We start from the raw sequence: 18,909 nt of genomic DNA, 5'->3' as shown, positions 1-18,909 counted from the left end.
TGATAAAAGTAGTAGAGGTCATGGTAGGAGAAATTATAGAGGTAGGGGGGGAAAAAATAATCAAGGAGATAGAAAAACAAAATGATAGACAACAAATGAATTTTAATGATAGATCAGCTATCAAATGTTTTAGATGTGGTAAAATTTCCATACTTCTATCGACTGTAAAATCCCTTGGGAGAAAGGCAGTGAAAGGAGACAACAATTAAACGAAAAGAAAGATCAACCACCACCAGGCAAGGGAAAATCATAAAAGTCTACACATTACATTGTTTCTCACTGTAATTTTAATATGAGCGATGTTTTCAACACTACATTTTCTTCTTGGTGAGATACTTGGATTTTGGATTCAGGAACCACTTGTCACATGACATTAAGGCGAGATTTTTTTGAAACATTTATGATGATATTGATGGTGTTATTTACATTGCTAATAACTCTCAAATCAAGCCATCTGGCATTGGGTTTATTTCTTTGAAGATACCGAATTTTACAGATTATGTTATACATGATGTACTTTATATTCCACAATTTTAGTAAAATTTGATGTCTCTTATCCATATTCGGCAGCAGGGGCATTCTATTCATATGTTTGATGGAATCATCGAGATAAGAAGAGCATATGATCATGCAGTTGTTATGATCGGCATGGAAGAAGGCACGCTTTTAAAATTAAATTGTACTTCATCTACTAATTCTTGTGAAAGTTTTGTTCTTTTGGCGCAGCAAAGTGATATCCTGTCTCCTTTCTTGTTGTGGCATGCTCGGTTTGGTCACATCAATTATGGTAGCATCAAAATTATGAAAAAACAAGGTATTAAAGGTCTTCTGACAGTTCCAAGAAATATTACACCTTGTCATGCTTGTATTATAGGAAAGCATTGTAAATAGCCTTTTCATAGTTCTTCTTTCAAATCTTCATGAAAATTAGGTCTCATACATTCATATTTATGTGGACCTATGCTTGTTGCAACTGCAAATGGAAATAAATATGTGCTCACATTTATTAATGACTACTCAAAAATGCGTTGGGTGTATTGGTTGAACAGTAAGTCAAGTGTTTGATGTTTTTAAAGATTTTCATTTGATGATTAAAAATGAAACTCAACAGAATATAGGCATTCTAAGAACTGATAATGGTGGCAAGTACACTTCTCATGCTTTTGAACAATACTTGAAGGATTATGGAATCAAACATCAAACTACCATACCTTATAATCCACAACAGAATGGTGTAGCAGAACAAATGAATATAACTTTTCTTAATATGGTTAGATCTATGATGTGCTTTAAGAATGTTATGTTAATGTTTTGGGGACAAGCAATGCTTTGTGCATCTTATATTCGCAATCGTTGTCCTTCTTCTGTCATCAATAATAAATCTCCTTATGAAATGTGGTATAATCATCTTCCTGTTGTTCAACATTTTAGAGTCTTTGGTTCTATATGCTATGCATTAATTCCTAAACATCAGTGCAATAAGTTGGGTGCTAGGAGTCGCAAATGTATTTTCCTTGGATATTCTGCTACTTCCAAAGCTTATAGATTGTATGATGAGGAAAATAAGAAGTTCATTCTTTCCAGAGATGTTATTTTCCTTAAATCAGATAAAATAATTCCACTGTCATTTGGAGAAATTTGCATCTAAGAAGTTCTATTTTGAATCTGATAATGTTGTTCCACACACTGAAGGGGGGATTCCCATTCTGGATGAGTTTGTCGTTCTTCCATCTTTGTCTCATGAGAATGTTATTGCTGAAGAAAATTTGTATGATGGTAATGTTTCTACAGGACCAGAAATTGCTCTTGAAGAGCCTATTCTTGAGCCTGTTTTTCAAGATGAGCAACCATCACAACCACTTCAGCAACCTTTACAAAGATCGACACATGCTGAAAAAGTTTCAAGCAAGTATGATGATTTTGAAACAATAATGTCTTCTAAAGGTGATTCAAGTAATGTTTCTCATGACTATGAATTCAATCATTGTACAATTAGTGAACCTAATTGTTTTGAAGAAGCTACTAATTGTGATAAATGGAAGGATGCAATGCAAAATGAATATGATGCACTTATTAAGAATGGAACTTGGAGGTTAGTGGATCCTCCTGTAGGTGTCAAACCCATTGGTTGCAAATGGGTGTATAAGATCAATTACAAAGTAGATGGTTCGCTTGATAAATGCAAGGCAAGACTTGTAGCAAAAGGCTATGTTCAGAACTTGATTTCAAAAATAAATTGCATTTATACATACATACATACTAAATAGAATTTAATACATACTTGTCTTGTTGGCTTCTATGGGATTATTTCAATTACAAATAATTTATTTAAGGATTGAAAGTTACCAAATGTTAATAGGGGTGGGAAAATCAAATGTCGTATGTTGTAGAAATTTTAAATTCATTTATTTATAACTCATATACTGAATGAACTTGAACAATATACTTAACATTTATTACCAAACAATTATTCCATGTGTTGTTATGAAAAACATTTAATTTTACATGGAGTTTTATTTCAAAAAAGATAATGTCACATTTATACACTTATATTAAACCTCATGATAGGAAAATAAAAGTCGATAAATGGATCTATATAGGCCACTTAGAACTCATTATAAATTACTTATAATTTGTTTTGTATATATATATATATATATATATATATATATATATATATATATACTTACATTAAGAGCTACATTTCAAAAATGCATCACATTTATAAACTTCTATGAGTGCATATAACCAAATAGAATCCTTCAAGACATATTGGTTTTTATGAAATTATTTAAATCACAAATAAACTATTTAAGAATTGAAAATGACAAAATGTTAATATGAATGAGAAAATCAATGTCTTATGGTGCAAAAAGTTTAAATACAACTATTTTTGACCCATCTCTTTAATGAGTATAGATCATCTGCTTAACACATTGTTAATTAATTATTCCATGTTTTATTAAGAAGATATTTTTTCTTTACATAGAGTTTTGTTTCAAAGCAATACAATATGACATTAATACACTCTTAATAAATTAAGTTATAAAGAAATACAAGTCAATAAATCAATTCCTTATTAAATTATGTGAGATGAGATGATTGCATATACAAATAGCTGATTTAAGAATATACAAAAAAAATTATGGATTAAAAATCGAATGCCCTACAATTTAACGAGTAGTATTCACCTATGAGCCATCACCCATTAGCCTAAAGTGTCCACTTAATACTTATTATCAACAAATTATAAGACTTATTTTTGGAAGAAATGCATCATAGTATACGAATATTATATATCAAATTTATACAATCATATTAATGGACATAACTAAGTACAAGTCAATAATATAATTCTAGCTCAAATCATATGATTTCAGTTTATTTAATGAAATTAGATGCCTTACAGTTCAAAGACATAATTCATCCATGATAGTGTCTAATCAAACCTTGATAGTCTACTTAGCAATCATTATCATTAATTATATGTTTTTCTTAAGAAATGAAAAATTATTTGCAATAGATTTTTATCTCAAAAATTACAGATCACATTTATGCACTCATATTAGTGCATTTTATATGTAAACAATGAATAACTGACTTTGTGCCTTATTGATTTTCAATATGATATGATTGCAGTTACAAGCATTAATTGATTTAGGCATATAAATTTATGAAAATTATGGATTAAGAAATCACATATTTTATGCTTCAAAAAGATCAAATCATTCACCTATGACACATTTCCCATTGGCCTTAATAGTGAATAATGCATTGTGAATAGTGAATAGTGCACATAACATTTATCAAATAAATTATTATACTTTCTTTAGCAATAATTACACCTTTTTTTGCAAGGATTTCTATTTCAAAACTTATATTTCACATTTATATATGATTATTGATGCATATAAGTAAACATACGTCATTAAAAATAAAATGCTTCGATGTTTCATGCAAGATAATTTAAATGACAAACAATTCATTTAAGAACACACGCACACATATTAGAAAAAAATCGATACAACAAAGTCATTGCAAAAGAAATTATAAATAATAAGAAATATACATATTAATATAATTTGCAATTCCCGTATATTTCAAAAGATATAAAATCATACAAATTGATTCAACAAAAACTATGTCCAAAATGTATCAAAAATTTGGAATGTACTTTTCAACAAATTTATAAAGGAAATTATCTCCATCCAATACAATGAAGTACATGTTCTATTGAACATTCGAATGTACTAATGTTTTTTATTGATAAGATGAAGTGTCTTAAGAAAGGGGAATAAAACTTGCATAAGCCAAGTATCTTGCTCTTTTCCTGTATAGGATTTTATCAACATGTGGTTTGATCGATATCCAATGAATTGAGAAGTATGCTTTGTTGTATCTATTAGCAATACATTTGATTCTTCATAATTATCTCCATATTGGGACCACACATCAGTCAACGTTTTCTCATAAAATTGTCTTGTTCTCCCTGCTTCCAATTTTGTTTGCAAATGATAATGAGACCTGTCCTGTGCAAATTTAAAGTCCTCTATATCAATATTTGATTTTTCTCATACTTTTCAAATGTACTTGTCAGTGACATTTAATGTCCATATTGCGACATCATGATTTTTTAAGCAACATTTTCATACTTTATTGAAAAGGCCTTAAAAAATAGGACCCATCACCAAACTGCTAATCTGGTTCTCTTTGAATATGAAAATTTAGTTCATCTTTGGTGTATGATTGGAAGAATACTCCTTCCATTTCAAATATCACCATCTTTTGACTTGTAGTAATGCTCATCTGCATCTACACTACAACCACATGTATGATATTAACACATATCCACTTCAACACTTCATTGATTAAGGTCATAAAAATCGACCAATTTAAAAATGATGTTAATATTTATTATGAATTATTTCCATTTGTATGCAAAGGAAATTTTACAATGAGTTAATAGTAATCACAAAATAGAAATACAATGGCCCCCATTAAAATGAACAAACTAATGATATGTTTACTTTATACATACAACATAATACCTTTATTTAATTTGTATGGAATAAAAATATTCTAAGAATGCATTGGCCCACCATTTAAATCATTGATTTTAATACTTATAATGATTTCATTAATTGCAATTGAAAAATATAATTGCAATGGTCTACTGAAAGTAAACAAATAAATTATGTATTAATTTCCACATACAATATAATACAATTTTTAAATTTCAAACCTAATTATTTATATGCTAATTTCTAGAGTCTCTACCTTAGTTTCTTTTGGTGCTTCTTTTAGTATAAATTGTATGTTTATTTTTGGTGCTACGTACAACCTAATATAGTTTTTCAACTTATATGAATTAAAAAATGTTATAAAAATACAATGGGTCATCCTTCACATTACTAATTTCTAAGAGGTATAATGATAACATAAACCAAAATTGAAACAAGTAATTGTAATGATCTAATTCAAACAAATATTCCAGTTATCTATTAATTTTTACATTTAATGTAATCCATTGTAGATATTTCTATAGCATGGGAAATTTTGATATGAAAACATTAAATGGCCATTCAAATCAATAATTATTATCAACACAATATCTCACCAAAATAAGGAAAATAAAAGTATTTTGCTTTTAGTAATGAAAAACCAAATCAACAATTATTATATTAGTGTTGTGAAATAAATCTAATAATTTGTGATGTCATACATATAATAACATGAAATAGACATTGGTCATATTAAGGTACTTCAAAATGTAATTGAACATCTTTAAAAGTAGCTCGCACATCTATAGCCTTCTTGAGTTTATGCAACATTCTCCATAGCTCATCGATCAACCAAGTATCCTCTTGATTTGTTCCAATGAATGGAGGGGCAAGAATCATATTTTCTTTGGGATTATCTTTCACGCTCTCAAGTGAAAAATCCACTATAATAGTATTGGTTGCATCATATTGGGTATGCATTTCCCACACTTTTTTCAATGATTTAGTGTGTATAACTTTGCTTGGATTGTCAATGACCTTATGTCCCTTTTGTGGTTTACAATCTTAAGAAGTCCACATAAACACAAGTTTATCTTGAATGCTTCTGAAACCAAATTTTTTAAAACTCTTGTTGTGCTTTCTTTCAAAGCTGTTGTCCAAATTGCAATGTCAAGATATTCATTTTTGAAACACATTTCAAAAAATGTTTTTGCATGTAGACGAATCCAAAATATTTTTTTCTCTATTGTGTAATCAACACCAATTCCCATTTTCTAAATATTCCCTTTGTTTGTTGCTTCATCATCGATGCTATGATAAAAAAAATTTCCTTTAGTTCAAAAATGACTAATTTATTATCAGTTATTTTCGCTGCAACACAATGACAAATAATGTAGTCAAACCATTTTATTCATGTTACAAAAATTACTAAATAAATTGTTGAAACAATACACTTACCTTCAGTGGTTTTTTCACTATTTATAGATGAAATAATAAGTTCTTTTATCATCTTGATAGAACTTGGAGTAAACATATTAAACATTCAGTCAACTACCAATAATACTTCTTATTAAACATTCAATGAAATACCAATACCAAGAAAAACATTAGTAATGAAACATTTAAAAAGAAACACACCCACACACACCTTTAACATTATTTTGATTGTTAATTTTGTCCTTTCTAATAGTTCCTATGATAAAAATGTACAACGTTATGGTAGTTACAAGCATTAGAGTTCAAAGAATAATAAAATAAATAAGAAGACAAGCTATAAGTATTTGATATGACATTATCTTCATATTTGTAACTTTGCACCTCATCATCATCTTTGTTACCTTTATTTTTCTCTAAATTAAACATATAAAATATTTTGAATTGTGAAAATGAATAAAATCATTAAATAATAAGGAAAACAAGTGGACAAATTATAAGTACCTAATATTATATTTTGTCCTTGATTAAAGATTTGTTTCACATTCATTTGATCAATGTCTTTGTTCTCCTTGCATGTCTCTATAATAAACATAAAAAATGTTATAAATTATGGCAATGAACAAAATTCATTAAACAACTATACAAAAAACGAATCATCTTTAATTGTCCATATAATATTTTGGTCTTGATTGTAGTTTTGTGGGACATTCCCTTAGTCACTATATTCATTCTCTTTATTTCCAACTATAATCAACAAATGAAATGCTATGATTCACGATAATAAAAATAATAATTTAGATTTAAAAAAAAGAGTTACAATGATTAATACCCGTTTTTGTCCCCATCATTCCATGGTCATTGTCTTGATTAATTTCATTCTTCTTATAATACCCTATAATAGACATCCAAAAATTTTATGAATATCGAAATTAAATAAATTCAAAAAGTAACAAGAGCAACAACAAAACAAATTATGTACCTGGTATGATAACTTCTTCTCCTCCTGTTTCAATTTTTAAACTTTTTTCAACATCATAAGCACTATATTGATTTTTTTTTGCTTCCCACATTCATCATTCTTTGTTTTAGAATCTCCATTATTAGTCATTTTAGTAAACACTTTGACAATTAAAAATATAAACAAAATATTATCCAAAGTATTATAAGAGAAACAACAAAGAAATTGTAGTACCTGAATCTTCTAAGAAGTTAAAAGATCCTACATTTGATAGTTGAAAATATTTGTAATTATTCAACATGATTATCCTTTGTGACTATGTTTTCACAACACATGAAATTCTTCTTCCATATGTACAACAAGCCTTGATTAAATTTGTCCCCGCATAAAGAGTAATAACCACTTTTGCATCACTACATTGTTGGTGTTTTTCCAATAAATCCATTCAAAAATCATAATCTCTCTCATTTTCATCAAATGTGTCTTCAAATGTGTGAGAGTATTTTGAAGCTTCCAAAATTTTTAATTCTTAAGTATAGAAATGTATAGTAAAAACTATATCATAACTATACCTGTTTTGAGACTTATATTCATAAATGCCACTAGTCATTTTATAGTTGAACTTGGAGTTCTTTATGGCAATTTCCAAAAACTTGCGTACATCATTACAAAACCAAATTTCTACTAAGAGAACTATAGTAAAGTCATTCAACTCATTTTTTCCATAAGAAATCGAAAAAAATCAATATTATATCCCTTGTGGAATGGTTCTTTTTTCAAAGCAAGTGTATCTGAAACAATTAGGTTAGTATGTAAAACTACTTGCAACTGACATTGAAAAAGAGTGCAAAAGTGTTCACAAAACATCAAAGCCCCCAAAATGACAACCAAATTCAAAATTGTTGTCAACCCATTGAACACTTGTTGATCCATTTATCATTTTGTCAAGGACTCCACATGCTTGCTGAGAAAGAAACTCTATCTTTGTATTATGTGTTCTTTTTACATAAGTATACCCCTCCACCATGTTGCAAAAGTTGGAAAATATAATATCGTTAATTTCATAATTCTCAAGAATGTTGAATGTGGTAAAAGTATTCTCATTCAATTTTTCATCATGACTTTGACAATATGTAACCATTTCCTCCAATAATGTTCTATTCGTTTCCAATTTAGAACAATAATCTTTTAATTTTGTGGCATTTGTTGGATGATTAAGTGGAATAAAAAACCAAATGCTTTCATCCAATAGCTTATCTGCTACTGAAGAAATTTCATCCATGGTTAACCACTGACGGGCCAAAGAGTACATGTTGTCAAATTGTGTAAACTATTTCTCTTGTAGTTCTCAAAATCTGGTTGACTTGGAGAACACTTTAATGTTCCTAGTTGGTAATAGTTAAAAACAGTGTACCATTTATCCCAAATAGGTTGATCAAGGTATAAGAGAATTTTTTTATCAGAATAAATTCTAATTGGACACTCGAAGAAGGTGAACAACATTTCATCATTGGCCTGATAAAATAATAAATATAAGCTAGTCAACAACCATTTGTTAACATAATGTCTAACCATTGTAACAAAGTATAAACTAATTATAAAATTCTCATACCATTTAAATATCTTGGTGTCATGTTTCTTGAACATCCTTTTTCCTTGGATGCTTCCTTTGAATTCTCACTAGCTTCATAATCTATGGTTTCTGATAATAATAAATAAAGTAAAAAATTATTAACATAGTTTCGAATTATTGAAGAAAGTATGAATTTATAAATAATATAACTAATCGCATCATTATATGTGTAACAAAAATGAACAAGAACAATAAAAAGTGTAGAACTCACAATAATAGCTAATCATGGTGTTGATTAGAAAAAGGGAACCCCCAAATAATTTATCATGTTCTTTTAATTGTGACTATAGGCAAGTTATCAACTACTAGCTTTCCTTCTAGCATGAGCATAAACACATTTCCAAAAAACATTACATTGTGAATAAATAAATAAAATTGTAGAGACTACAACATCATATTTACAGAAAATTTATCTTTTATAGTCATGTATATTCCTAGCTTTCTTTAGAAACCATAAAATCAAAACACAATGAAAGAACATTAACTATGGCGATTATTAGATTTTCTTCTAGATCCTTGTCTAGCACAAAGAAAAAGACATAACAACATTGCAAGGTGAAAGAAATAGAGAATGTGATAGAATTACTTCTAGCAGAAACACAAGCATATTTCCAACAAGAATGTTGCAAAGAAAAAGAAATATTTGTATCCTAGATTTCTTTTTATCACAAACACATGGATATTGCCAATAAAAGCATTATATGGTGAAATAAATCTAGCACGTGCTAGAATTATTTTGAGCATGAACACATGCATATTTCCAAGAAAAACATTGCAAACCGAAAGAAATTTAGCACAAGCTAGTTTTCCTTCTAGCACAAACACAAGCAAATTGTCATTAAAAATATTGCAAGGCAATGGAAATGTAACACATGTTAGACTCCCTTCTATCACATAAAAGAAGATTGCCAACAACAACATTGCATTGTAAAGTAAATGTAGTACATGTTAAATTTCCTTCTATCACAAACACAAAAGCATTGTCAATAAAAACATTACAATAATAATCTTTCTTGAGACATCTCCATGCTTATGTAATTTGACATTGTCTTTTAGAGACAATGAGGTTTTAGTCCATGCCTACATAAACTATTGTTACAATATAAAAAATGTTAAAGTTTCAAATGATTAAAAGGCCCTTCATATGGAATATGTGGCCTAAGAATGGGATATGGTACAAACATAAGCATGTTTCCAACAACAACATTGCATTGTGAAAAAAAACATTCTATATTACCATCTATCACAAACACAAGCACATTGCCAATAAAAACATTGCAAGGTGAAATAAATATATCGTAAGTTAAATTTCATTTTAGCATAAAAACAAACACATAACAACATCGTAGGGTGAAATAAATCTAGCATGTGCTAGAATTACTTTTAACAAAAATACAAACATGTTTCCAACGACAATATTGCAAAGAAAATTAAATGTAGGACATACTAGATTTATTTCTAGTACAAACACAAGCACATTGCCAATAAAAACATTGGAAAGGGGCATAAATTTAAGCATTGCACACTTCCTTCTGGAGGACAAAAAAAAAAAACTCATCTCAACATTGGTAGGTGAAAGAAATCTAACATATGCTATATTTGCTTCAAGCACAAACACAAATATGTTGTGAACAACATCATTACAACAAGGTAAAGGAAAATCTAACAGATGTTATATTTCCTTCTAGCACAAACCTAAGTAAATAACATTATTATATGGCTAAATAAACCTAATACATGTTGGATTTACTTCTAGCACAAACATGGACATATTACCAATAACATAATTGTAAGGCAAAAAGAATCTAGTACCCACAAGATTTTCTTCCAGAAGAACAATAACACATTGCAAATAATAACATTGTAAGATGAAAGAAATCTAATGTGTGTTATATTTCATTCTATCATAAACACAAGAACGTAACAACATTGCAAGGTCTCATAAATCTACTATGTGCTAGATTTACTTCTATCACATACACAAGCATATTGTCAACAACAACACTGCAAGAAAAAAAGAGATCTAGTGCAAGCTAAATTTCCTTCTAGCATAGACAGAGGCACATTGAAAAATAAAAATATGCAAGACAACATTTGATTTCCTTCTAGCACAAATAACTATATTGTCAAAAATAATATTGCATTGTGAAAAGAAAATATAACACGTACTAGATTTCCTTCTAGTGCAAATTCACAAACATATTGCCAATAACAACATTACTAGACAAAACAAATCTAACACATGTTAGATTTCCTCCTATCAAAAACACAAGCACCTTGCAAATAAAAACATTACAAGGTGAAAGAAATATAATGCATACTATATTTCCTTCTAATGCAAACATAATCACATAACAACATTGTAGGGTGAGAAAAAATTCCAATATATTTACTTCTAAAACAAACATATAAATATTTCCAATGACAACATTACAAGACAAAACATATCTAGCACAAGCTAGATTTCATTTTAGCCCAAACAAAAACATGTTAGCAATAACAACATTGCAAGGTAAAAAAAATCTAACATGTGTTAGATTTCCTTTTAGCGCAAACACAAGCACATAGCAACATTGTAGAGTGAGAAATATAGCATGTGTTAGATTTATGTCTACAACAAATACAAGCATGTTGCTAACAACAACATTGTAGAGTATAAAAAATCTAGCCTATGCTAAATTTTCTTCCAACACAAACACAAGCACATTTCAATTTGAAAGAAATCTAACACATGCTATATTTTCTTCTAGCACAAACACAAGCACATAACAACATTGTAGGACTAAAGAAGTCTAGTGCATGCTAGATTCATTCTATCACAAACACAAGTAGATTGCAAGCTAAAGGAAACAAAACACATGCTAAATTCCTTCTAGCACAAGCAACCATATTTCCAACAATAACATTTCATTGTAAAATAAATCTAGTGCATGCAAGATTTCCTTCTAGCCCAAAGATAAGCACATTGCCAATAACAACATTGCAAGGTGAAAGAAATCTAATGTGTTTTAGATTTCCTTCCTGTATAAACACAAGCAGGCAAAAACATTGTAACATGAACGAATTATAGCACAAGATAGATTTACTTCTAACACAAACACAACCATGTTGACAACAAGAACATTACAGGGCAAGGAAATCTACCGCATGCTACATTTCTTTCTAACACACACAAGCACATTACAGGATGAAACAAATCTCGTGTGCTAGATTTCCTTCTAGCACAAGCACAGGAACATAACAACATTGTAGTGTTAAATAAATATAACACACACTAAATTTAGTTCTAGCACAAAATGAAGTATATTGTCAATAACAACATTGCAATAAAAAAATCTAGCATGTGCTAAATTTCCTTCTAACGTAATCACATGTAAAATTCCAATAATATTGCAAGGTCAAAGAACTCTATCATGTTTCCTTCTAGCACAAAAAACCAAATTTCAAACCACAACATTGCATTTTGAAACAAATATACTGCGTGCTAAATTTCCTTCTAGCTCAAACACAAGCACATAAAAACAATGTAAGGTGAAAAAAATCTATCATGTGTTATATTTACTTTTAGCAAAAATACAAGCATATTGCCAACAACAACATTATCAAGAAAAGGAAATCTAACACATGCTAGATTTAATTTTAGAATAAACTCAACTGTATTCCTAATAACAACAATGTACGATGAAACAAATCTAACAAGTGTTAGATTTCCTTTAGCACAAATAATAACATAAGAACATTATAGCTTCAAACATATCTAATGCTTGTTAGACTTACTTCTAACATAAACATGAGCATGGTTCCAACAACACTACAGGGCAAAACAAATCTAGAATGTACTATATTTTCTCCTAGCACAACCAAAGGCACATAACAAAATTGTAGGATTAAATAAATTCAACACATGTTAGATTTACTTTTAGTACAACCACAATTATATTGCCAACAACAACATTCCAAGGTAAAATAAATTTAACACACAATAGATTTTCTTCTATTGCAAATATAATCATCTTAGAAATAACAACATTGCAAGGTACAATAAATCTAATGTGTGCTAGATTTCCTTCTAGCACAAATACAAGAGCATAACAACATTGCAAGCTAAAAAAATTCTAGCACATGATGAATGACAAATATTATTTTTTCCTCCAAAAACTTATTGTGTTTCATTTTCATTTATTATTATATTGTTGAATACCTATCTAAGAATGTTTGTTGAATAGGATCATATAATTATTGAATTATATCACATCCTGAATGATTTTAGTGTCATGGATCTTTGAACCAGTGTAATTCTAGGAGAAAAAAATATGTATATTCCTTGAGGAAATGAAAAAATGTAGCCCTCTCAATAGGCATGTATCTAATACCTAGATTATATTTTGTGGGTATTATTTGTTATCGATATTCATTACTTGATATTGCATTGTGTAGGTATTGGATTTATAGTTTGTTTCCCCCTTGAACTTATCTTTCGAGTCATGATACTTCTCCATTCGAACCACATATTTAGGAAATAAGTTTTTACTCTTTAGTTTTGCATCTAGAGACAATGTATTAATTTGATCACAATGTCAATTTTCATCAATGGTGATCCCCTAAAAGTATCTCCCTATGTGAGGAATTCTAAAATAGGGGCATCATCATCAAAAAATATCTAGTTTGTAATATTGTTTGGTATAGAAGGCCTAAAAAATTGTTCATTAGAAAACATGTCCATAGAAAATTTTCCCAGTGGTATAAATATAGGAGTTGTGTTTGAAAGTAAATTTGCATTTTCATTTTGACTTCAATGTACATAATTAATATTGAATGTATCAAAATTATAAATAATAATCCATGCCTCATCTATATAATTCTTAAGGTGATTAAAATACAGTGAATTGAATTTCCTAAATGTTTGATAACTGCTTGTAAATCCCTATCAGTTGGAGCTGTTTAACTTCCAAATCTATCACTTTTTTAAGACCTTGTATCAAAGCCTCATACTTAGTGACATTATTTGTGCATGGGAAATCCAAGTGACCAGACATAAAATATTTTTATCCTTTAAGATCTCTAAGAGTGCATCTAGACCTTTCACATGAACTCGACATAGAGCCATCAAAAAATAAAAACCATACATTCTAATTTACATCTAAATTTACTAATTCTGAAAATAACTTTGTACATGTTCTTGCATAATATATAGATTATTTACAACAAGATAATTTGAGTGAAAGATCTTAGATTGATTACACACATCTACAAAAGGTAAACATTCAATAATAAATTTCCAATAAAGAGTCAAAATGGTAGTTAAAAAGTGTAGAATTAAAGAACACAATGAACACATTTGAATCATTTAAATCAATGACCATGTGCTTCATATGCCTCTTTCTTGTTATTTTAATTTGATTAGTATTGTCGTTATATCGAAGCAAAAGATGTGACCATTCTATCAAAAAAATATCCATTTATTTTTTCAAACCAACTGTAGCTTAGTAATAAAGCATATGACTCCACCACTATTTTGGATTGGAAAAATTTTTGAGAAGTACACACTTTAATTCACTATGCACTTTAATATTTGAGCATTTTAGTTTAACTTTGGGTGGGCTACAATAATTGGTAAACTTTCACGACTGGATCTCTAAGTTTTGCTACTAGGTTTACACAAATTCAAAGGTGTAAAGTCGCATTGTTCACAACTTTACAAAATAACAATGACTGGAACCCAGACATCCAATGTTCACATTACATGGGCAAGGGTTGCAAATTCCACGTTGAACAATCCCCTTCGACCTCTTCCACCAGCCCAAAGTAAACCAAAAGGAAAGCATGTAGGAATGGAGTTAAACATTTATGGATATAGTGTTGTTGTTGAACCCTTTAAACAATGTGCAGTGTTATCAGATGTGTCTAATATCTGTAAGGAAGCACCCATGATTGATTTCTTGAAAAAACCAAAAGCAATTAAGGTTGTATCTCATAATGCTAATGCGAAGGGGAGAGGCCGAGGATTTCCTCGAAATAACAAGAAGATTACTCAAGAGGCAAAGATTAAAAAAGAGACTTCACCAGCTATTTGTAATGTTGAGGATGCATCTGTTGGTAATGCAATCGGTGTTAATAAGGAAAATCTTGTATCTCTCTCAAGAAAGGAAATCATTTTCCTTTTCTATAGGGAAATCCCTTTACTAGTGAGGGAAGGATATTCCTTTCCTCTAACTCAAGGAATCACCTACCCTGTATAAAATGAAAGACCTTTTCTTAAAAAATATTAGAGAAGTATAAATCTAAAAATAAATACAAAAGTAATTTGAAGAATGAACTTGAGAATTGGTTGAAACATGTGCTTGAGAGGATATCCTAGAAAGAAGCAAAGCATAGTTAATCATTAAAAAAGAATGACTTCTCGAGACAAAAATTATAACTACCACTACTACAAAAAGATACTTTTCGGGGGGTTGTAATCTGCCTCCAAAAGTGGGAATTAGAAGCAATATTAACATTAGCTGCAAATTTTTAAAACCTCCATCACACCTCCTCCCCCCTGCGCCTAAAAGCATAACCTCTAAAAGTCAAGCCTTTTAGGGGCGGCTTTTTAAGAGATATGAACTGCCCCCAAATGTGTCACTTTTCAAGGGGGGTTCCAAACTTGAAAACTGACTTTTGGATGGAAGTTTTTAGAACCCCCCTCCCTTCAAAGCATCACCTCTAAATGTCAAGCCTTTTAGGGAAGGTTTTTGAAGAGATAACGTTGATGGGTAGCCCAAATGGTTGGTTGAAGCCTATCTACCAAGTCATTGGCCCTTTGTCATGAGGTGTTGGTTCAATTCTCCTTGGGTTCGTCAGGGTCAAGCCCTAAAAGTTGGGTTGATTAGGCATGAGGGCCCTTCACATGGGCTAGACTGAGGGCATTGTGAGGACAAACAAAAAGGTTTTATAAGAGATATGAACCAGCCACAAAAGTGAGTTTTAGGGGTGATTTAAATAGCCCTCAAAAGTCATCTTTCAAGGTTGGTTGTAAATCGCCTAAAAAATGTCATTTTTGGGGCAATTTGAAACCCCCTGAAAAAATGACCTATGTGGGCTATTTAAAATCCCCGTCGTATCAATGTACAAGGGCGGCTTACAAACCCCTTGTAGCAACTTATGAGGGTGGTTTAAAACCACCTTTTTGCAAAGCTTGGGGACATTGGGTGCCTCCCTTGTACTAGATTTTGGGGGCATTAAGAGCCCCCTCGTGGTAACTTGTGGGGGCATTAAGAGCCCCCCTCGTCCCTTTACCTCTTTGTGTTATGTTTCCTTGCCAACAAACCCCTACGCTTTATTTCGACAGCCTTTGGTAGGGTATCACTGGTAGTAGAGTTTGTTTAATTCTCAAGGAGCTTTCTCTCCTTAACACAAAGACATTCAGGTATATTTGCATATAATGAATTTTCATTTAGTATCCCACAGTTTCTTTGGTATCTAACTCATTGAGTTTGTAGTCTATTGGGTTGTTAGTTCATCATATTTATTTTCCCTCCAAGTGCAGCCCTTAAGTCCAATATTTTCCCTAATGATTTTTCTCCTTACTCTTTCGTCCCGAGGGAGAAATGCAAGAGGTGGTCAAGGTCGTAGCCAAGGCCAAGGTTGTGGTCATGGAATAACTCAAGCTCAACCTTGAACTACTCAAAATCAAGGTCACAGAAATAAAAATGATTTAAACTTGGAAGAAACTTTGTCATAGCAAACTAATGCACACCCACATGCTTGTTAGATTATTTTGGGTTGGGAGAATGAATTGAAGTAGGAAACATATAATGAACTAGAGCTAAATGAATGTCAGGATCTCATCCCTAACCCAGGCCATACCAAAGGCCAATACACGGAGTTCTGCAGACGCTTTACCTTTTCTGGATGATGAAAAATCTCTTGGAAAAAGCTTTAACATCCAGCTTTGAAGGAATTTCATAGTTAGCAGCAAAAATACAAGAAATCGACAAGGAATTCCAACTCATTCAATGCCAAATTCAACAAAAAAACGCTTGTTTAAGTCATATTGAGAATCATATTCCCTACCTTCCAGAAACTGAACTATTAAGCTCTAGTGCCAAAGACTTGATGCCAATTGAATCTTTTGATGATTATCATTTTTCTTAGCATAGTTTTGACTCTTAATTTTTCTATGTATAAATGAATAGTATGCATTTTTTATCTTTCTGTTATAGACATAGAGTAAATAGGAGATTCATAGACACCCAGGTTTATATAGCCTTGCTTAACATTCTCAGGCTCTTCAAATTTTGGATGACATATAATGTTGTCAGATGGCCAACATACATGGTTTCCTAATGAGCAAGTTGAGGCCATCTAATTATGGATGATGTTTATGTAATTCCTGCCTATTTTTTAAAATGGAATAGAAAGGATCTGCCAAGCTTACTAAAATTATTTATTAAAAAAAAACTAATTTTTTTAAAATAAAATATTTAAAATTATAATAACTTTAATAATATAATTGAATTCTAAATTTCCAAAAAAATAAAAAATTACTTGCAAGCAGCAACATAACCTCCAAACATTAAAAATTAAACCTACCTAATAAGGATCACAACATATAGAATAGGCAAAATACCCACAACCATAGGTAATGCACTGCAAAATTTTCTATCCTCTCTCCAACTACATGGATGTTTTCATGGCAATGTCGCATGTCAAATTTTTGCAAGTCACCAAACACATATATTGTTGGATGGTTAATGGATGGATGCTATCAATGACAAGAACATAAGAAAATGATATGTTAAGGCACAGACAACACAACTATAGAAGACTCACATCGTAATAATTTGAGATAAGAAAACAAAGAACCAAATGAAAAAATAATTGCAGTCGAAGAAGTCAAGTGTGATCACAGTCTGATGTGCATTTTTATAGGTCGTAGTGTATGTTTTCGACAGTTTTTGGCTATATTTGTTTGGTCAAATTTGCCTACAGAATTTGTTTGCAATTTGTTGGAATCAAAAATTTGATTTGTGAATTTTGTATAATAGTGGCAATTTGTTAGGAGTTGAATTCAAAAACAAAAAGCAAGATTTCACCCAAAAATAAATGTTTCCAACCAAAAATTCCAAAGAAATAAAACAAAATAAGGACACAATATCCCTTTCATAAAGTAATAAGGAAAAAAAGGAAATTATTTTATTATTATTAAATTGATAATTAATTGAGTTTGTCTTGAATAATTGGGATTTTTTGTCATAATGACTTGGAACCTTGTTATTAAATATGAACCTAAACATTCTAAATATATGTGATAACATTTCTACGGCTTTGAATTATAAATCTATTTTTTCTGCACAACCAAAAAGGACCATCTTTCCTACATTAATGTTCATAATGATAAACCTTGTGACTTATTTAGCTGAAAGTCTAAAATATTGCTCAAACAGCCTACTCCCAACAACTAATTTTACTTTGTTGATCATAACATGATTGTTTCTCATTAATTATCACTTCCCAGTTTTCTTTGGAGATTGAACAAATACAAATGGAATACAAGACCATAGCAATCTCAATTCTGGATTTGAACATTTAGAACTCACTCTTTTTGTTTGTTTCTTACCAATTATTCCAAAGCCATTAGATTTCTATGCTGAATTTTTAAATATCCCATAGCTTCCATGAGAGAAAATAGATTTATGTACTGAATTTGCCTATGGATTTAAAAAATTGAAGTTGCCTCATCTTATCAGGCAACCTACTCATATCTTCCACCTCATCCCCTTCTCAGGTAACACTCAATTTAGGCGATTTCTTCAGTCTCATAATGCAGCAACAAATGTATCTCTCTTCTCAGGAAACACACACCTAATTTAGGCAATTTCGTGAGTCTCATAATGCAGCAA

This window comes from Pinus tabuliformis, chromosome 9 (genome assembly GCF_031772625.1).
Source record: "Pinus tabuliformis cultivar Carrire ecotype Pingquan chromosome 9, CPIR1, whole genome shotgun sequence".
In the NCBI taxonomy this organism is placed as follows: domain Eukaryota; kingdom Viridiplantae; phylum Streptophyta; class Pinopsida; order Pinales; family Pinaceae; genus Pinus; species Pinus tabuliformis.
Note: the sequence above shows the minus strand (reverse complement) of the source record.